The sequence below is a fragment of the Sphaerodactylus townsendi genome, linkage group LG17, assembly GCF_021028975.2.
Source record: "Sphaerodactylus townsendi isolate TG3544 linkage group LG17, MPM_Stown_v2.3, whole genome shotgun sequence".
Classification (NCBI taxonomy): domain Eukaryota; kingdom Metazoa; phylum Chordata; class Lepidosauria; order Squamata; family Sphaerodactylidae; genus Sphaerodactylus; species Sphaerodactylus townsendi.
Genome location: NC_059441.1, coordinates 14,936,400 through 14,952,027, shown reverse-complemented (window position 1 = coordinate 14,952,027; position 15,628 = coordinate 14,936,400). Strand labels below are relative to the sequence as shown.

At 48.8% G+C, this 15,628-nt stretch overlaps 2 protein-coding genes across 3 annotated transcripts in view; one reads left to right on the top strand and one right to left on the bottom strand.

The window, feature by feature from the left end:
• Positions 1–4,767, bottom strand: part of LOC125424479 (tropomodulin-2) — a 41,915-nt gene extending 37,148 nt beyond the window's left edge. Inside the window, exon 1 of one of the 2 annotated variants that reach the window (XM_048481743.1) lies at positions 4,633–4,767. The gene's annotated coding sequence lies outside the window, so the exon portion shown is untranslated. The remainder of the gene's footprint in view (positions 1–4,632) is intronic. The other variant, XM_048481742.1, reaches the window with a different exon arrangement.
• A 7,645-nt stretch (positions 4,768–12,412) lies between these two features.
• The window catches only part of LOC125424523 (tropomodulin-3-like), a 41,206-nt gene continuing 37,990 nt past the window's right edge, over positions 12,413–15,628 (top strand). The window contains exon 1 of the mRNA XM_048481840.1: positions 12,413–12,513. The gene's annotated coding sequence lies outside the window, so the exon portion shown is untranslated. The remainder of the gene's footprint in view (positions 12,514–15,628) is intronic.

The window sequence follows — 15,628 nt, the reverse complement described above, 5'->3', positions numbered from 1 at the left end:
TCTTTGCTTTCATCTTCTTGACTTTCAGCCTACTTTGGCACTTCCTAATTCAGCATACATCGGTCATCATTCCAAGCCTTCGCTATCATCTGCCTGTAATGAGGTGTCATCTGCATACCTCAAGTTCATGTTCCTTCCACCAATTTGCACTCCACCTTAATCTAAATCTAATCCAGCTTTCTTTATGATACCTTCTGCCTAGAGACTGAATAGATAGGGAGATAAAACACATCCTTGTCTGACACTTTTGCTAATTGGAAACCATGCTGTTTCTCCACATTCTGTCCTAACAGTATCCTCTTGTCCAAAGAATAAGTTGCACATTAAAAAAACAAATCAGATGTCATGGCACGCTCATTTCTTTTAAAAACCACTGTAGACAACATAAATAACAAACAAAGAAATAAATCAATTAAAACTGGGTCTATATGTTTGCGTCGGTGTTTTTGCAAACGTCACGGGACTCCTGCAGGGCTGGGAAGTGAAAAGCCCTCCTTCCCACCACTGCTGTCAGATGTCATAATTATAAATCACCTGCTTTGTCTGGTCTACTGGAAATCAGCAGTAGGGCAGGTTTCTGTCTTCATTCTTTGGTTGCAAGTTTTCCTGAGACATCTGGTTGATCATTTTGAAAGACTGAATACTGAGACAGGTGGATCCTTGGTATAATCCTGCAGGAATCTACTTATATGTGTGTGTGTGTGTGTGTGTGTGTGTGTGTGTGTGTGTGTGTGTGTGTGTGTGTGTGAGAGAGAGAGAGAGAGAGAGAGAGAAGAAGAAGAAGAAGAGGAGGAGGAGGAGGAGGAGTTTGGATTTATATCCCCCCTTTCTCTCCTGCAGGAGACTCAAAGGGGCTGACAATCTCCTTGCCCTTCCCCCCTCACAACAAACACCCTGTGAGGTGGGTGGGGCTGAGAGAGCTCCGAGAAGCTGTGACTAGCCCAAGGTCACCCAGCTGGCATGTGTGGGAGTGTACAGGCTAATCTGAATTCCCCAGATAAGCCTCCACAGCTCAAGTGGCAGAGCTGGGAATCAAACCCGGTTCCTCCAGATTAGATACACGAGCTCTTAACCTCCTACGCCACTGAGAGAGAGAGAGAGAGAGAGAGAGAGAGAGAGAATGTAAGGCTCCATTATAAAAACTTAAATGGATCTATCATACCCTGCCATTTATTCCTGCAGACTCAGTAAAGGACATTCAGTTGTCCACAAAGAGTCGACTACAAGAGTAGATGGGTCATAACCAGAGCAAGGTGCAACTCTTTTCCCTCAGTCTACCTCCAAGGTCGCTTTCTCAATATTCCACAAAATGAACATCGCTGCTGGTACTGTCCCTATACGACGGACTCAATCTCTCATATTTTGCTGTATTGTTCGAAGTATAACAACAATATGCTGCCACAGGAGGTGGTGATGGCCACTAACCTGGATAGCTTTAAAGGGGGCTTGGACAGATTTATGGTGGAGAAGTTGATCTATGGCTACCAATCTTGATCCTCCTTGATCTCAGATTGCAAATGCCTTAGCAGACCAGGTGCTCAGGAGCAGCAGGAGCAGCAGCAGCAGCAGAAGGCCATTGCTTTCACATCCTGCCTGTGAGCTCCCAAAGGCACCTGGTGGGCCACTGCAAGTAGCAGAGTGCTGGACTAGATGGACTCTGGTCTGATCCAGCAGGCTAGTTCTTATGTTCTTATGTTCTTAACATTAGAATTGACTTGGGGGCTCTGTTACCAACAGGATTCACGCTATTCTCAGATAAAATAGAAATGCTTACGCTCCCGAACAATTCTAATGTAGAAATTTCGGAAGCAGTTGCCGTATTTTTAAGGTGTGTTTCACAGGTTATGTAACAGTGAGTGATTTTTAATGCATCTGGAAATGTTTGACATTTTCTCGATTGTAGGCCTAATAAAGGTTTTTGGATTGGATTGTCCACAAAGAAATATGTTCTGCTTTCTTTATGCAGACACAATTCACCAATCTGGCCGTTATTAACTTTATTTATTTACTCTCTTTACTTGGACCACCCTTGTCACTGAGACTCAAGGCAGATCACATGGTATAAGACAACAGAACTGAATACTGCGCCTGCACGAGAGATCTAATAAACATACAAAAATCAGAAAAATGAATCAGAAGTCTCACCCATGATGCATCATATACTGCCAAAGATAGAAATACAGTATGATATCACAATGGCGCATTCATATATAGATATTTGCTCCCATTCTGTCATTGATCCTTCCTCTGGTTTACTTATCTAGTGGTGGGAAATGCCATCAGCTCACGGCTGACTTGTGGCAACCCCACGGGGTTTTCAAGGCACGGGATGTTCTGAGGCGGTTTGCTACTACCTGCCTCCGCCTAGGCCGAGAGAGTTCTGAGAGAACTGTGACCGGCCCAAGTGGGCTTCATGTGGAGGAATGGGGAGTTGAACTCAGTTCTCTAGAGTCCACTGCTCTTAAGAAGAAGAAGAAGAAGAGGAGGAGGAGGAGGAGGAGGAGTTTGGATTTATATCCCCCCTTTCTCTCCTGCAGGAGACTCAAAGGGGCTGACAATCTCCTTGCCCTTCCCCCCTCACAACAAACACCCTGTGAGGTGGGTGGGGCTGAGAGAGCTCCGAGAAGCTGTGACTAGCCCAAGGTCACCCAGCTGGCGTGTGTGGGAGTGCACAGGCTAATCTGAATTCCCCAGATAAGCCTCCACAGCTCAGGCGGCAGAGCGGGGAATCAAACCCGGTTCCTCCAGGTTAGATACACGAGCTCTTAACCTCCTACGCCACTGCTGCTCTTAACCACAACACACCATGCTCTCTCTCTCTTATCTAACCTTTGTCTACAATAGGGCACTCTTTGGCTTCTGACAATATTTTCACCGTGGTACGTTTGCTTTGGGAAAAACCCTACGAGGTCGCCATAACAACTCGAGAGCACGTTCCACCAGCATTTTGGCTGTGGTTGAACATTGCCAAGTAATAGTCGCCATATTAAAAAGAAAAACTGATCGACTGGCACACCAGCCCTAAACAAACTGAATCTTGCAGGCCACCTCTTCTTGAGGGAAGGAGATGGGGACTGAATCTGGAAACGCCTGGGGGTGAAGGAGACCACTGGGCCCTGGATCTCTTCTCCTGCCTCCCCAGCCCGCAAAGGCTTCGAGTGAAGGACCATCTCTGTGGACCATCGAGTGAAGGACCATCTCTGTGGACCATTGAGTGAAGGACCATCATCTGTGGACCATCGAGTGCAGGACCATCTCTGTGGACCATCGAGTGAAGGACCATCATCTGTGGACCATCGAGTGAAGGACCATCTCTGTGGACCATTGAGTGAAGGACCATCTCTGTGGACCATCGAGTGAAGGACCATCTCTGTGGACCATCGAGTGAAGGACCATCATCTGTGGACCATCGAGTGAAGGACCATCATCTGTGGACCATCGAGTGAAGGACCATCATCTGTGGACCATCTCTGACCATCATTTCTCAGAGGAATGTTCTCTCCTCGGTGGGGCTGGAGAGAAGCAGGCACCTCCTCAACGCATAAGGCCAAGCAGTGCCAGGTTTTCAGGGGGAATTCATGGGCTGTGGGTTGACTCCTGAGAGCATCTCGCCGCCTTCTGCGCGATTCTCTCGCCTGGTCCTTTCCCATCCTTCCTGACTCAGCTCCTTGCTCTCCTCCTGGCGTGCTTCTTTTGGCGTGGACATCTGGCAGGCTGCGCTTCTCCCGATCTTTCACCTCTGCCAGTTACACAACTCCAGCCTGGCTCACTGGTGGGTGGGGAGGGTGGGTGGGGGTCATCTGGAAGAGACGCTTGGGTGGGGCGAGTCCTGTCTCCGGGTGGGAGGGAGGGAGGGAAGCTGGACAGCGGCAGTCCTTTTCCTTTCTTTCTTTCTTTCTTTCTTTCTTTCTTTCTTTCTTTCTTTCTTTCTTTCTTTCTTTCTTTCTTTCTTTCCCCCTCCACCCATTCAACCATTTTTAAATAGATCTTCTGATTTTTCTCAACATGACCTCACCGGGCTGTCGGAAGAGACAGGAGGGGGGGCGGCTGGAACGAATGCCGGGGTCCCCCGCCCCTTCCCCAGGGAGGCTGAAAAGGCAGAGCGGTGATCCAAAGGGGGAGCCTTTTGCAAAGGGGGGGGGGGCGGTATTAAAAGACTTGGGCACCTTAAAGGATGGCAGCTTTATCGCCACGCAAAGAATAGATCGGTGCCAAATGGCAATAACAGCAGCCCTATTGCTATCGCGGCCGACCCAGTTCCAGGGGGGATGCCTCGTTTTTGCACGGGCTGCATGGCAAGGCCGGGCGGGCAGCGAGCGGGGCGCGCCAAGGCGAGCGGCTGAATGCGCCTACACGGAGCATCATCATCGTCATCGTCATCATCACCCCGCCGATCGCAGCCTCTGGGGCCAGGCGAGGCGCCCCTCGGGGATCTGGGGGCGCCCCTCCCGGGCCGGAGCCTGGGATGTGGGGTGGGGTGGGGGGGGGAGAAAGGGATGCTCTTGGCGTGGCACGGCTCCGGCTGCAGGGCGCTGGGGGAGATCATGCGCGCCGCCCTCGGGCATCCTGCACAGAGGGAGGCGGCGGGAGCCTGCATGACTCTCGGGGCGGGAGGGGCGATCGCGGGCTTACCCGGCGCGGCTCTGCCTGTCCGACCGACCGTCCGTCCGTCCACCCGCCTGCTTCTCTCTCTCTCTCGCTCGCTCTCCCTTCGGTTTAGCCTCCCCCCAAACAGGACTGTCAACAGGCAGGTCACGCCTGAGCCCGGCGGCTGCGCAGCCTCCTTCCCACCCCTGAGTGCTGAGCACCACGGGACTCGTAGTTCCAGGCCGCGCAGAGCCTCCCGAGGTCTCTGGATCCGGAGGGGGGGAGGTCGCTGTCCAACAGGGAAGGCTGGCCGCCTTGCCTTCCAGGCATCTCCAGCAACTGCATCTGCGGCGGAAAGCTTCCATCTTCTCTATGCCTGGGAAAGCTGCACCTGTTGGATTTCTGCCCAGTCTAAGGCCAGGCAGGTGGTGTAAGGTTACCACACCTGGAGATGTGTGAAGTGTCGCAAAGGGGAGGGAAGGAGGAGAGACCTCAGCGAGGTATGATGCTCTCAAGCCCCTACCTTGAGGTTGGCAACCCAAGATCCCATTTCACCCTCCCACAAATATTTAGGTTTTTAAAGCGTATCTTATTGCAAGGCATATCTTATTGCAATAATAATAATAATAATAATAATAATAATAATAATAATAATAATAAAAGGGCTGCAACGTTTGACATTGCTGAGATTAATCAAATCGCTTTCAGTATAAGTATTTGCAGTGAATGCCTTTTTACGTGTGGCAGCTGCCCATGTATTTAGTTAGTTTATTTATACCCCACTTTTCCCCCCAGCGGCTGACATTATTCTCCTCTCCTCCACTGTAGTTTCACAACAACCCTGTGGGGTGGGTTCGGCTGGGGGAATGACTGGCCCAAAGTCACCCAGAGAGCTTCCATACGCATGCATCACCGAAAAGCAAAGCGACGAAAGAAGGGCGCGACCAGCTTGCTGAAAATAAACCCGTCAGGGTCCACTCTAGCCCGTGCTGCTCAGATAGGAGTTCCTCCCCCCCCCCCCACCCTCCCCGAACCCTGTGTCCTCTGCCTCGAGCTGTGTGGAATATAAATGAAATGAAATCAATAAATGCGGATTAATGAATTGATAATGCAGAAGGAAACTCCTGTGGCTGACCATTTTGGACGTGTGCTGACTTTCACTGAATGAGAGACCACAGGTCCATCCTGCGTAGAAATGTCCACTGTGATTAGTGACGCCTCTCTGAGATTTCAGGCTGAGGAGAGGTCTCCCCAAAATCCTCCCCGGAAGTCACAGCTCACCACCTATCTTGGAACTTACGACTCCAACACATTACAAACATCCATTTCTCAATCAGTTTATTTTGTTGAGGTCAGAGCGGTTACTCATAAAACAAATCACCTTAGCTAGGTGTAATGCCCTGCCTTCTTCCCTTAGCCTTGGACGCCACCTTGGAATCCCACATCCCACATAAAGAAAGGAAATGCCCGTGTGGCATGGGTTCTGTGGAAACAGTATCTCATATGCTGTTGGATTGTCCTTTTTATGAGATAGGTAGGAAGAAGCACATAATCCCCTTCCTGCATGGAAGTGAAGGCCTTACAGATAAACAGAAGGTTATATCTTTTAAACAGCCACAACTACGAGCTGTTGGAAGCGGTGGCTAAATTTTTAAATGGTGTTATTTTAACTCGTCAGAAGTTGTAAAGGCTGTTATTATCTTGCAATGTTAATCTTCAACTATTTATATGCCATTAAAGGTATTCGAAATCGAAATCATAAAACAAATTAGGTTTCTATGAATAATTCCATTCAAGCAGCATAATGAGATAGCCTTTGGATCACACCGCTGATCCAGCCAAATATTCCTCTCCAAAAGCTCTGCCTAAGGGGGCCCATCCAAAATATGCGCTTCAATCTGCCCGCCCTCGTAGCAGTTCCATTTCGAAGCTGGAACCGCACGTCGAACCAGACCGGTTAGCGTCAAATTAACCCTCCCTTTTCATTTATGTATAATGAACCATGCATTCATTTAATTAAACAGTATGCATCTTCATAGCATCACAATATAAATTGCTTCATTACGAGGGAGATCTTTAAACATAACATCTAGGATTTATGGTAAGATATGCAGCTCATCGCTCACGCAGATCTTCGGGCATTAAGAGGCAGATTTGCTTGAGAAGGGGTTTCCCCACCCAGGTTGTGAAATGTGCTGATGTCTAGCACGTGGACTGCGCGTCAGCCCTTCGTTTTTTTTGCTTGCTTCTGAAACCGGGACCCAATAAAATATCATCGATGCCAACAAAATCAGTCTAGCTGCATTTGTGCGGGACGGGACAAAATACCAATCACCAGGATTAAAAGATTATCAATTCACTAGCCTGGGAGAAGGCAGAAAATAAATACATAAATGAAATCACTAGGTAAGCAAAAAATTATTGAACCTGGTATTTCTGAAGAGGAGTAGATCAGGTGCCAGGTAGCCTGCTGAGTGGACAGCTTCCCTACTGGAGGAACCTCTCTTTCTCACAATGCTAGATTCTCTCTTTCTCACAATACTAGAACCAGGGGGCATCCATTGAAACTGCTGGGGGGGGGGGGGGAGAGAGAATTAGGACTAATAAAAGGAAACATTTCTTCATGCCACGCATGATTGGTGTTTGGAATATGCTGCCACAGGAGGTGGTGATGGCCACTAACCTGGATAGCTTTTAAAAGGGCTTGGACAGATTTATGGAGGAGAAGTCAATCTCTGGCTACCAATCTTGATCCTCCTTGACCTGAGATTGCAAATGCCTTAGCAGACCAGGTGCTCAGGAGTAGCAGCAGCAGAAGGCCATTGCTTTCACCTCCTGCAGGTGAGCTCCCAAAGGCATCTGGTGGGCTACTGCGAGTAGCAGAGTGCTGGACTAGATGGACTCTGGTCTGATCCTGCAGGTTTGTTCTTATATTCTTATGTTCTTAACCTCTGTCTTCAGTGGCCACACATTTCATATGCTAAGGTGTGACCAGACATAGAAGAGCTCGAGAAGGTGACATGGCAGCCAAGAAAGCCAATGCAATTCTGGGATGTATCAATAAGAACATAGTTTCTAGATCGAGGGGAGTAATTGTACCACTCTACTCTGCATTGGTCAGACCTCCCCTATAGTATTGTGTTCAGTTCTGGCCAGTTCTGGGCACTGCCATGTAAAAAGGATATTGACAAGCTGGAACGTGTCCAGAAGAGGGCAACCAAAATGCTCAAAGGTCTGGAATCCATGCCCTACGAAGTGAGGCTTAGAGAGCTGTGGATGTTTAGTCTGGAGAAGTGAAGGTTAGGGGGGGACATGACAGCTACGTTTAAATATTTGAAGAGATGCCATGTTGAAGAGGGAGCAAGCTTGTTTTCTGCTGCATCAGAGACTAGGACACAGAGTAATGGATTCAAGGTGCAGGAAAAGGGGTTCCACCTAAACATTAGGAAGAACTTCCTGACTGTCAGGGCTGTTCAACAGTGGAATTCACTGCCTCAGAGAGTGGGGGAGTCTCCTTCTTTGGAGGTTTTTAAAACAGCGGCTGGATGAACCTATGTCGGGAGTGCTTTGATTGTGTGTTCCTGCACGGCAGGGGGTCGGACAGGATGGCCCTTGTGGTCTCTTCCAACTTTGTGATTCTATCACCCATTGCATTGAATTATTTAAACCCTTTCATCCTCCTCTTGCCATAACAGTAGGTTCAAGGCAGCCATCCTACACGCAGTCAAGGCAAACGAACTCTGGGGGATTCGTAGGCATCCGATCCGGATGTCAGGCTTTGGGGCAGAGAGTGTTCAGCATCGCACGATGGTCCAAACCGGCCATTTCCCTACAGGCCCTTTGAACATGTCCTTCCCCCAAAAAAATCCTAAGAAAGCCATGTTCCATAAACCAGATTATTACTTGCTTCAGTAAGCACCGAATACCGGGTGTTGGCTGATGCCCTCTGGTGGTGCTTGAAACTCCACCAGTCCCAGCCCCTCCCACTGGTTCCAGCTCTCTCTGACACTCAGATTTGTCAGAATGTGTGGCAAGTATGAATAGGAGCTTGCTTAAAATATATATATATTCTCTGTTTTCCGGGCAGGAGCTTGAGCCATGGTGATGTCGCCACTCCACATATCCTGTGGGACAGCAGCAACCCGATGGGGAAAGTTTTGGGAATGGTGATCAGTGCTACAGTGGTACTTCAGTCTACTCTCCAGGTGGGAGCTGGGGATCCGCCAGAATTATAACTCGGGCCCAAACTAGGGATCAGTTCAGAGGTGGGATTATAACTGGGGCCCAAACTAGGGATCAGTTCCAGCAGGTTCTCACAGGTTCCCGAGAGTAGGTTACTAATTGTTTGTTTGTGCCGAGAGGGGGTTACTAATTGGTGATTTTGCCACTTTTTGCCTTAGTTACGCCCCTCCTCTCAGCAGTAGTGCGCAGAACTTGAAGCACTCTAGCAGGAGGTACACTGGCATGCGTGGCAGCCTGTACCTGCGTGCATTCGTTTCCCGCCCAAGGACCGGCGCAGCAGCTGTGTCCTTGCCAGAGCTCCACCCAGGAATGCCCCGCCCCTGGAATGCCCGGCCACGCCCCCGTCGTGCCCCACCCAACCCCATTGGCGCTACGCCACAGTTTGAATCCCACCACCATGGGAACCGGTTACTAAAATTTTTGGATCCCACCACTGGATCAGTTCCCCTTGAGAAAATGGATGCGTTGAAGGGTAGACTGAGGCCCCATCCGCACATGCAGAATAATGCACTTTCAGTCCACTTTCGCAACTGTTTGAAAATGGATTTTGCTCTTTCGCACAATAAAATCCAGTTGCAAAGTGTATTGAAAGTGCATTACTCTGCATGTGCGGAAGGGGCCTGAATGGCACCTAGATCCCTAGTCTCCCAAGTCTCCAGGAATTTTCCAGCCCAACACTGGCCACTATACCAGTGACAGATCTCGTGCATACGTTTCAATATTTTGCATTTTCCAAGCGCTGCTACATTTTTGTTTTGCTGTCCTCTGTAACATCAGGGGTTCCGGGAACTGCACCGGCCTTTTCAGAAGGAATGTTGTCTTCCATCCCTCTCGCTGGAGCATTTATCTCTCCGTTTGTGAAAGGCCAGCCTTCGAAGGAGCACTGCAGAATTATAATAGACCCCGGCACAATGGCCGGCGTGCTCTCGGGCATACAAAAGTCTCCCTTCATTCAAGCCGTGGGCAGGGTGCCAAAACAGCTTTGCTTTAAGGCAACTCTCACTCCCAACGATTCTCAAGTGAAACTCTCGCAGCCATTGTACAGTCTGCGAAGATCACTCCTGGTAGAGCACTGTTTCATACTGTGGCAAACAAAGCAGTCTCAGATACCCTGGGCTTTCCCGCTGGACCTTTCCATTCCGAGTCCACAGAAAGGGGAACGCCAAGCTTTTCACTGGTAGAGTCCAGTTTATGGAATATCCTCTCCCAACAGATCTGTCCAGTGTTATTCTTTAGATGCTCACGTTTCTGTTTTTGATTCAACGCTTGTTCTGACCCTGCGATGACAACAATAAACCTATCTGTCTTTAGATGCCAAGTTTTCATGACTCAGTTGTGCTTTGATTTTTATTTTGTTGTTTCAAAACTGTTGCTGATTGCATCAGGTTAAGAGCGACAGATTCTAATCTGGAGAGCCAGTTTTGAGTCTGCCCACTATTCCACACAAAGCCTACCGGGCGACGATGGCCGGTCCCCAGTTCTCTCAGAACTCTTTCAGTTCCACCTCCCTGACAAGGTGTCTGTTGTGGGGAAAGGAAGGAAGAAATGATTGTAAGCTGCGTTGAGGTTCCCTTAAGGTAGAGAAAAGTGGGGTATAGTAAAACAAAATTAATTTTGCAAAATATGTAACAATTAAGTAGATTAACAGTTGTACTATTTATAGAGGAAGTTACAGCTTTGAGGGAAAGCTTATAATTATTTGTAGAGATATCAATTCTGTTGAAACAAAATTTGGGGTTTTTTTTCCTTTTGGAACGAGGTACAGATTAGGGGAAGTCAGCATAGATGATATCGAATAAGGTTGAATAAGTTATTATTAGTTAATGTGTGTTATATTGTGTGTTAAAGGGGGGTTGGTGATGGGATGGGAAAGGGGAACGGTTGGGAGGATTTTCTGTATTTCTTTGTTTGTAATGTTTTAATGAAAAATTAATAAATCTCTATTTTTTTAAAAGAGAAAAATGGGGTATAAAATCAAGTCTTCTTCTATTTTGCTGTTTTGTCCTCTGTTCAAGTTGAATAAATATGTATTATTAGGGGGTTTTTTTAATGTGGGAGTCACTCCGGAGACTTCAAAAGTACAGAAACCGCACTGTTCTCCATCTGCAGATGTTTCATCTGGCTATACAAGCAAGGGTGGTAGATAAGAAGGGCCCCTTGTTGGCCTGGTGATGGTGGAACCTTTGGGCTTTGCCTCTTCCAAAAGTTCTTGTCCCCTCCTTGGTTGTCTCAACTGGCTTCATCAGAAGGAGAGATCATAACATGATCCGTAGCTCAAAAAGTACATAGCCATCTGGGGATCACTTGCAGTTGCTATTCAGGTCTGGTGACTTTGTCTCCAAATTTTCTAAATTCTGTATTCCTACAGCAGGGATCCCAATCCTTTTTGAGCCTATGAGAACCTTTGGAAATCTGACCCAGGGTGGTGCGCATGATTGCAAACCAGCCTTGTTGTGTTTGTTGTGAGGGGGGAAGGGCAAGGAGATTGTAAGCCCCTTTGAGTCTCCTACAGGAGAGAAAGGGGGGATATAAATCCAAACAACTCCTCCTCCTCCTCCTCCTCCTCCTCTTCTTCTTCTTCTTCTTCTTCTTCTTCTTCTTCTTCTTCTTCTTCTTCTTCTTCAGAACATAAGAACATAAGAACAAGCCAGCTGGATCAGACCAGAGTCCATCTAGTCCAGCTCTCTGCTACTTGCAGTGGCCCACCAGGTGCCTTTGGGAGCTCACCTGCAGGATGTGAAAGCAATGGCCTTCTGCGGCTGCTGCTGCTCCCGAGCACGTGGTCTGCTAAGGCATTTGCAATCTGAGATCAAAGAGGATCAAGATTGGTAGCCATAAATCGACTTCTCCTCCATAAATCTATCCAAGCCCCTTTTAAAGCTATCCAGGTTAGTGGCCATCACCACCTCCTGTGGCAGCATATTCCAAACACCAACCACACGTTGCGTGAAGAAGTGTTTCCTTTTATTAGTCCTAATTCTTCCCCCCAGCATTTTCAATGAATGCCCCCTGGTTCTAGTATTGTGAGAAAGAGAGAAAAATTTCTCTCTGTCAACATTTTCTACCCCATGCATCATTTTATAGACTTCAATCCTATCCCCCCTCAGACGTCTCTTCTCCAAACTAAAGAGTCTCAAACGCTGCAGCCCCTCCTCCTCCTCCTCCTCCTCCTCCTCCTCCTCTTCTTCTTCTTCTTCTTGCTGAGCTGATAGATTTTATTCGAAAATATCCCTTGCGTTGTGCAATTGCGCATTTTTCCCGGTAAAGATGCTCAACAAAGCATCCCTAAATGGCCATCAGGCTGGACTTTCGCGATTCCAACGAGGGAAGGAGATGCTCAAGGGCAGGTTTGCCCGCTAGAAGGGGAACTCAGAGATCATCCAACTGTTCCAACAAGGAAAACGCACTTGGAAAGCCCCATATTGTGAAAGGCCCCGCCCAAAAAGCACACAGTGAGAACCCCAAAAAGCGTTTCGCAACAAAGAGGCGGCGGAAGGCCGACAAAAGGCGCCCGTTGCCCCTCGGGGGGCAAGAACTGTCCCTCGCACCCAACGCTTACGGACTACAGCTCCCAGGATGCCCAGCGGAAGGGCGCGCAGCCGCAGTCGCCGGGTGGGGACTGCAAACCGCAGGGTTGCCACTAACTCTCCCAGGCTGGGCAGCGCCAGTCCTGTTCCTGGCGAGGTGAGTCTGCGGCGGGCACAGAGTCGGGGGGCGCGTGGGCGGGGCCAGGGCGCTGGATCGGGGCCGGGATCGAGTCCCCGCCGCTCCTCTGCAGCCGAGGCCATGTGCGGTGGGGCAGAGAGGAGGCAAGCTGGATCTGGGGAAACAGGCAGCCACTTCCGATTGCCCACTGGCGTTCAGAGGGGCCGCACTGCAGTCAGGGCGGGTGGAAGTTTGGGGGGAGGGATGAACCTCCCTATTGCTGGGGGGGGGGGGGGGGGGACGGAGGGAGCTAAGCTTGCCGGAAGGAGTGGCACCAAGTTAGGGAGAACTCTGTAGCTGCTCTTTGGGGATCCCTGGGGAAAAGGCAGTGGGGAAAGTTAGCAGGAGTCTGGCTTGTGCGGGGGATCGGACTCCTTCACTCCTTTTGGTTAAAAAAACAAAACCAAACCCCTCTCTCATTCTTCCTCTCTTCACCCCCCTGAGTCTGATAATGGGCTAAATCTCCACCCAGGAAACGCTCTGGTGCCGCCCCTTGTCACAGCGAGCAAACTTTCTTTTCCTGCTTTCCTCCATTTCTGATTTATCATGACTGCTGCTCCCCGGGGAAACGTCATTTCTGCCGCTTGTAACATTTCTGCGGTTTGGGGTTTTGGGGCTGTCCTTAAAAAAAAGTTTGCCAGGAGGTTTCCCCCACTTCCTGAACAAGACCGTGTAATGTAACGGAGCAGGCTCCGGTTTCTCATGTCTGTGCATCTGTCAGAATAGCAAAACCAAAGAACTTCAGATTTTTTTCCCCACAAAAAAAACCAGGTGTGCGTTATTTATTTCTTTGTGGCCGTGATCTGGAGTTCATCGGTTGTGTGACCCTTTTGCGATGCATGGTGTCTTAACCATCTGTACGCCTTTGGGAGGTTTGTCCGGACCCCTGGGACAAACAGATTGGGACAAAACCTGTGAGGTTTGTCTGGACACCTGTGAGGTTTGTCCAGACACCTGGGAGGTTTGTCTGGACACCTGGGAGGTTTGTCCGGACACCTGGGAGGTCAGAAACCTGGGAGGTTTGTCCGGACACCTGGGAGGTTTGTCCGGACCCCTGGAAGGTTTGTCCGGACACCTGGAAGGTTTGTCCGGACACCTGGGAGGTTTGTCCGGACCCCTGGAAGGTTTGTCCAGATTGGGACAAAACCTGTGAGGTTTGTCTGGACCAGGGGTAGGGAACCTGCGGCTCTCCAGATGTTCAGGAACTACAATTCCCATCAGCCCCTACCAGCATGGCCAATTGGCCATGCTGACAGAGGCTGATGGGAATTGTAGTTCCTGAACAGCTGGAGAGCCGCAGGTTCCCTACCCCTGGTCTGGACACCTGTGAGGTTTGTCCGGACACCTGTGAGGTTTGTCTGGACACCTGGTAGGTTTGTCCAGACACCTGGGAGGTTTGTCCGGATCCCTGGAAGGTTTGTCCGGACACTTGGAAGGTTTGTCCAGATTGGGACAAAACCTGTGAGGTTTGTCTGGACACCTGTGAGGTTTGTCCGGACACCTGGGAGGTTTGTCCAGACACCTGGGAGGTTTGTCCGGACACCTGGACCTCAGGTGAATTTGGCGCTGTACAGGTGAATTTGGCTCTGTTAACATTGTCGTTTGCCAGTGCACCAAATGAAAAGACGCTGTCCTTTTCTGCACTCATAACTGTAGGGGGAATTCATACCGATTAAATAATTGCCAATAGAGCTGAGCTTTCCCCCTACAGTTATGGAAACAGCTGGACCTTTGGATATATACAGCACCCTGCAGTCAAGATATGTAAAGTCGGTTGCTCCAGCGGACAGCCCGTAACCTGTGGACAAATTAAAAGAGATTTCCTACCCTGATTGTTTCAACTGAATACAGCTCTGTAATTTTTCAATATCTGTCGCACTCCCGCAAGCGGATGCTACTGGGGTTTTTGCATTCATCCCTTGCTAGCAGAGGTGGGATCCAGCAGGTTCTCACCAGTTCCCGAGAGTGGGTTACTAATTGTTTGTGTGTGCCAAGAGTGGGTTACTAATTGGGTCTGCTTTTCCGTTAGAAATTCCATTAGGTCCAAAAATCATAAAGCCCTGTTGTTTCCTATGTGGCTGGCTAGCGAAGGTAGAAAACGGGATCATTCTCCCTGTTGGGCTGTTTTAAAAACATGTTTTAGAAATATGGTAAAGTTCCTTGTTTAAGGAAAGTATCCTTCTTTTGATTTCTAGAAACAAAATTAAGTATTTGAAAGCATTAAGTATTTGACAGGCAGTCAATTAGAGGAGAAGTAGTTGTTTCTGTTGGCAGTAGGCGATAGGACTTGCTATAATGAGTTTAAATTATGGACAGAAAGATACCAGCTGGAAAATAGGAACTTTTTTTTTTACAGTAAGAGTTTTTTACAGTAACAGTGAAATTATTAATGCCCCGCCCCCAGAATGCCTGGCCACGCCCCGGTCGTGCCCCGCCCAGCCCCATTGGTGCTACGCCACTGTTTGAATCCCACCACCATGGGAACCTGTTACTAAAATGTTTGGATCCCACCACTGCTTGCTAGGTTTAAAACTTCTTCATGCAGATGCGCGTCTGAATTCTAGCAGACTTGCTGAATGCATGTTGATATCCCCCTTGAAGGGCATAAACGCCACGCACCACTGTTTAAAGCATAGGTGTCAAACTCGTGGCCCTCCAGATGTTATGGACTACAGTTCCCATCATCCCCTGCATGCTGGCAGGGGATGATGGGAACTGTAGTCCACGACATCTGGAGGGCTGCGAGTTTGACACCTGTGGTTTAAAGCATGAGTGTGTTCCCCAACTGCTTTGTTTATTAAAATGGGTATAACCTGTTGGGCATGCAAAGCAATTTGTCCTGCGTAGCTTCTGTCTGACGACTCTTTTCTGTTGCAAAATGAAGAGCTAAGAAACCAGCCTGTCTGAGGCCGCCCAGCACGGGTCCCTCTTGGATTTGAATACAGGTCCTCCTGTGTGGCCGCTGCCTGCGTATTAGGATTCATGAGTGCTGTGATCCAGATAGAAGCCAATGTAATCAAACCTTAGGAGAAGCTTGGAAAGTAATAATAGCTTTAGTGCAAAAGAAGTGCTTCTTCAAAAGTGTATAATTAAT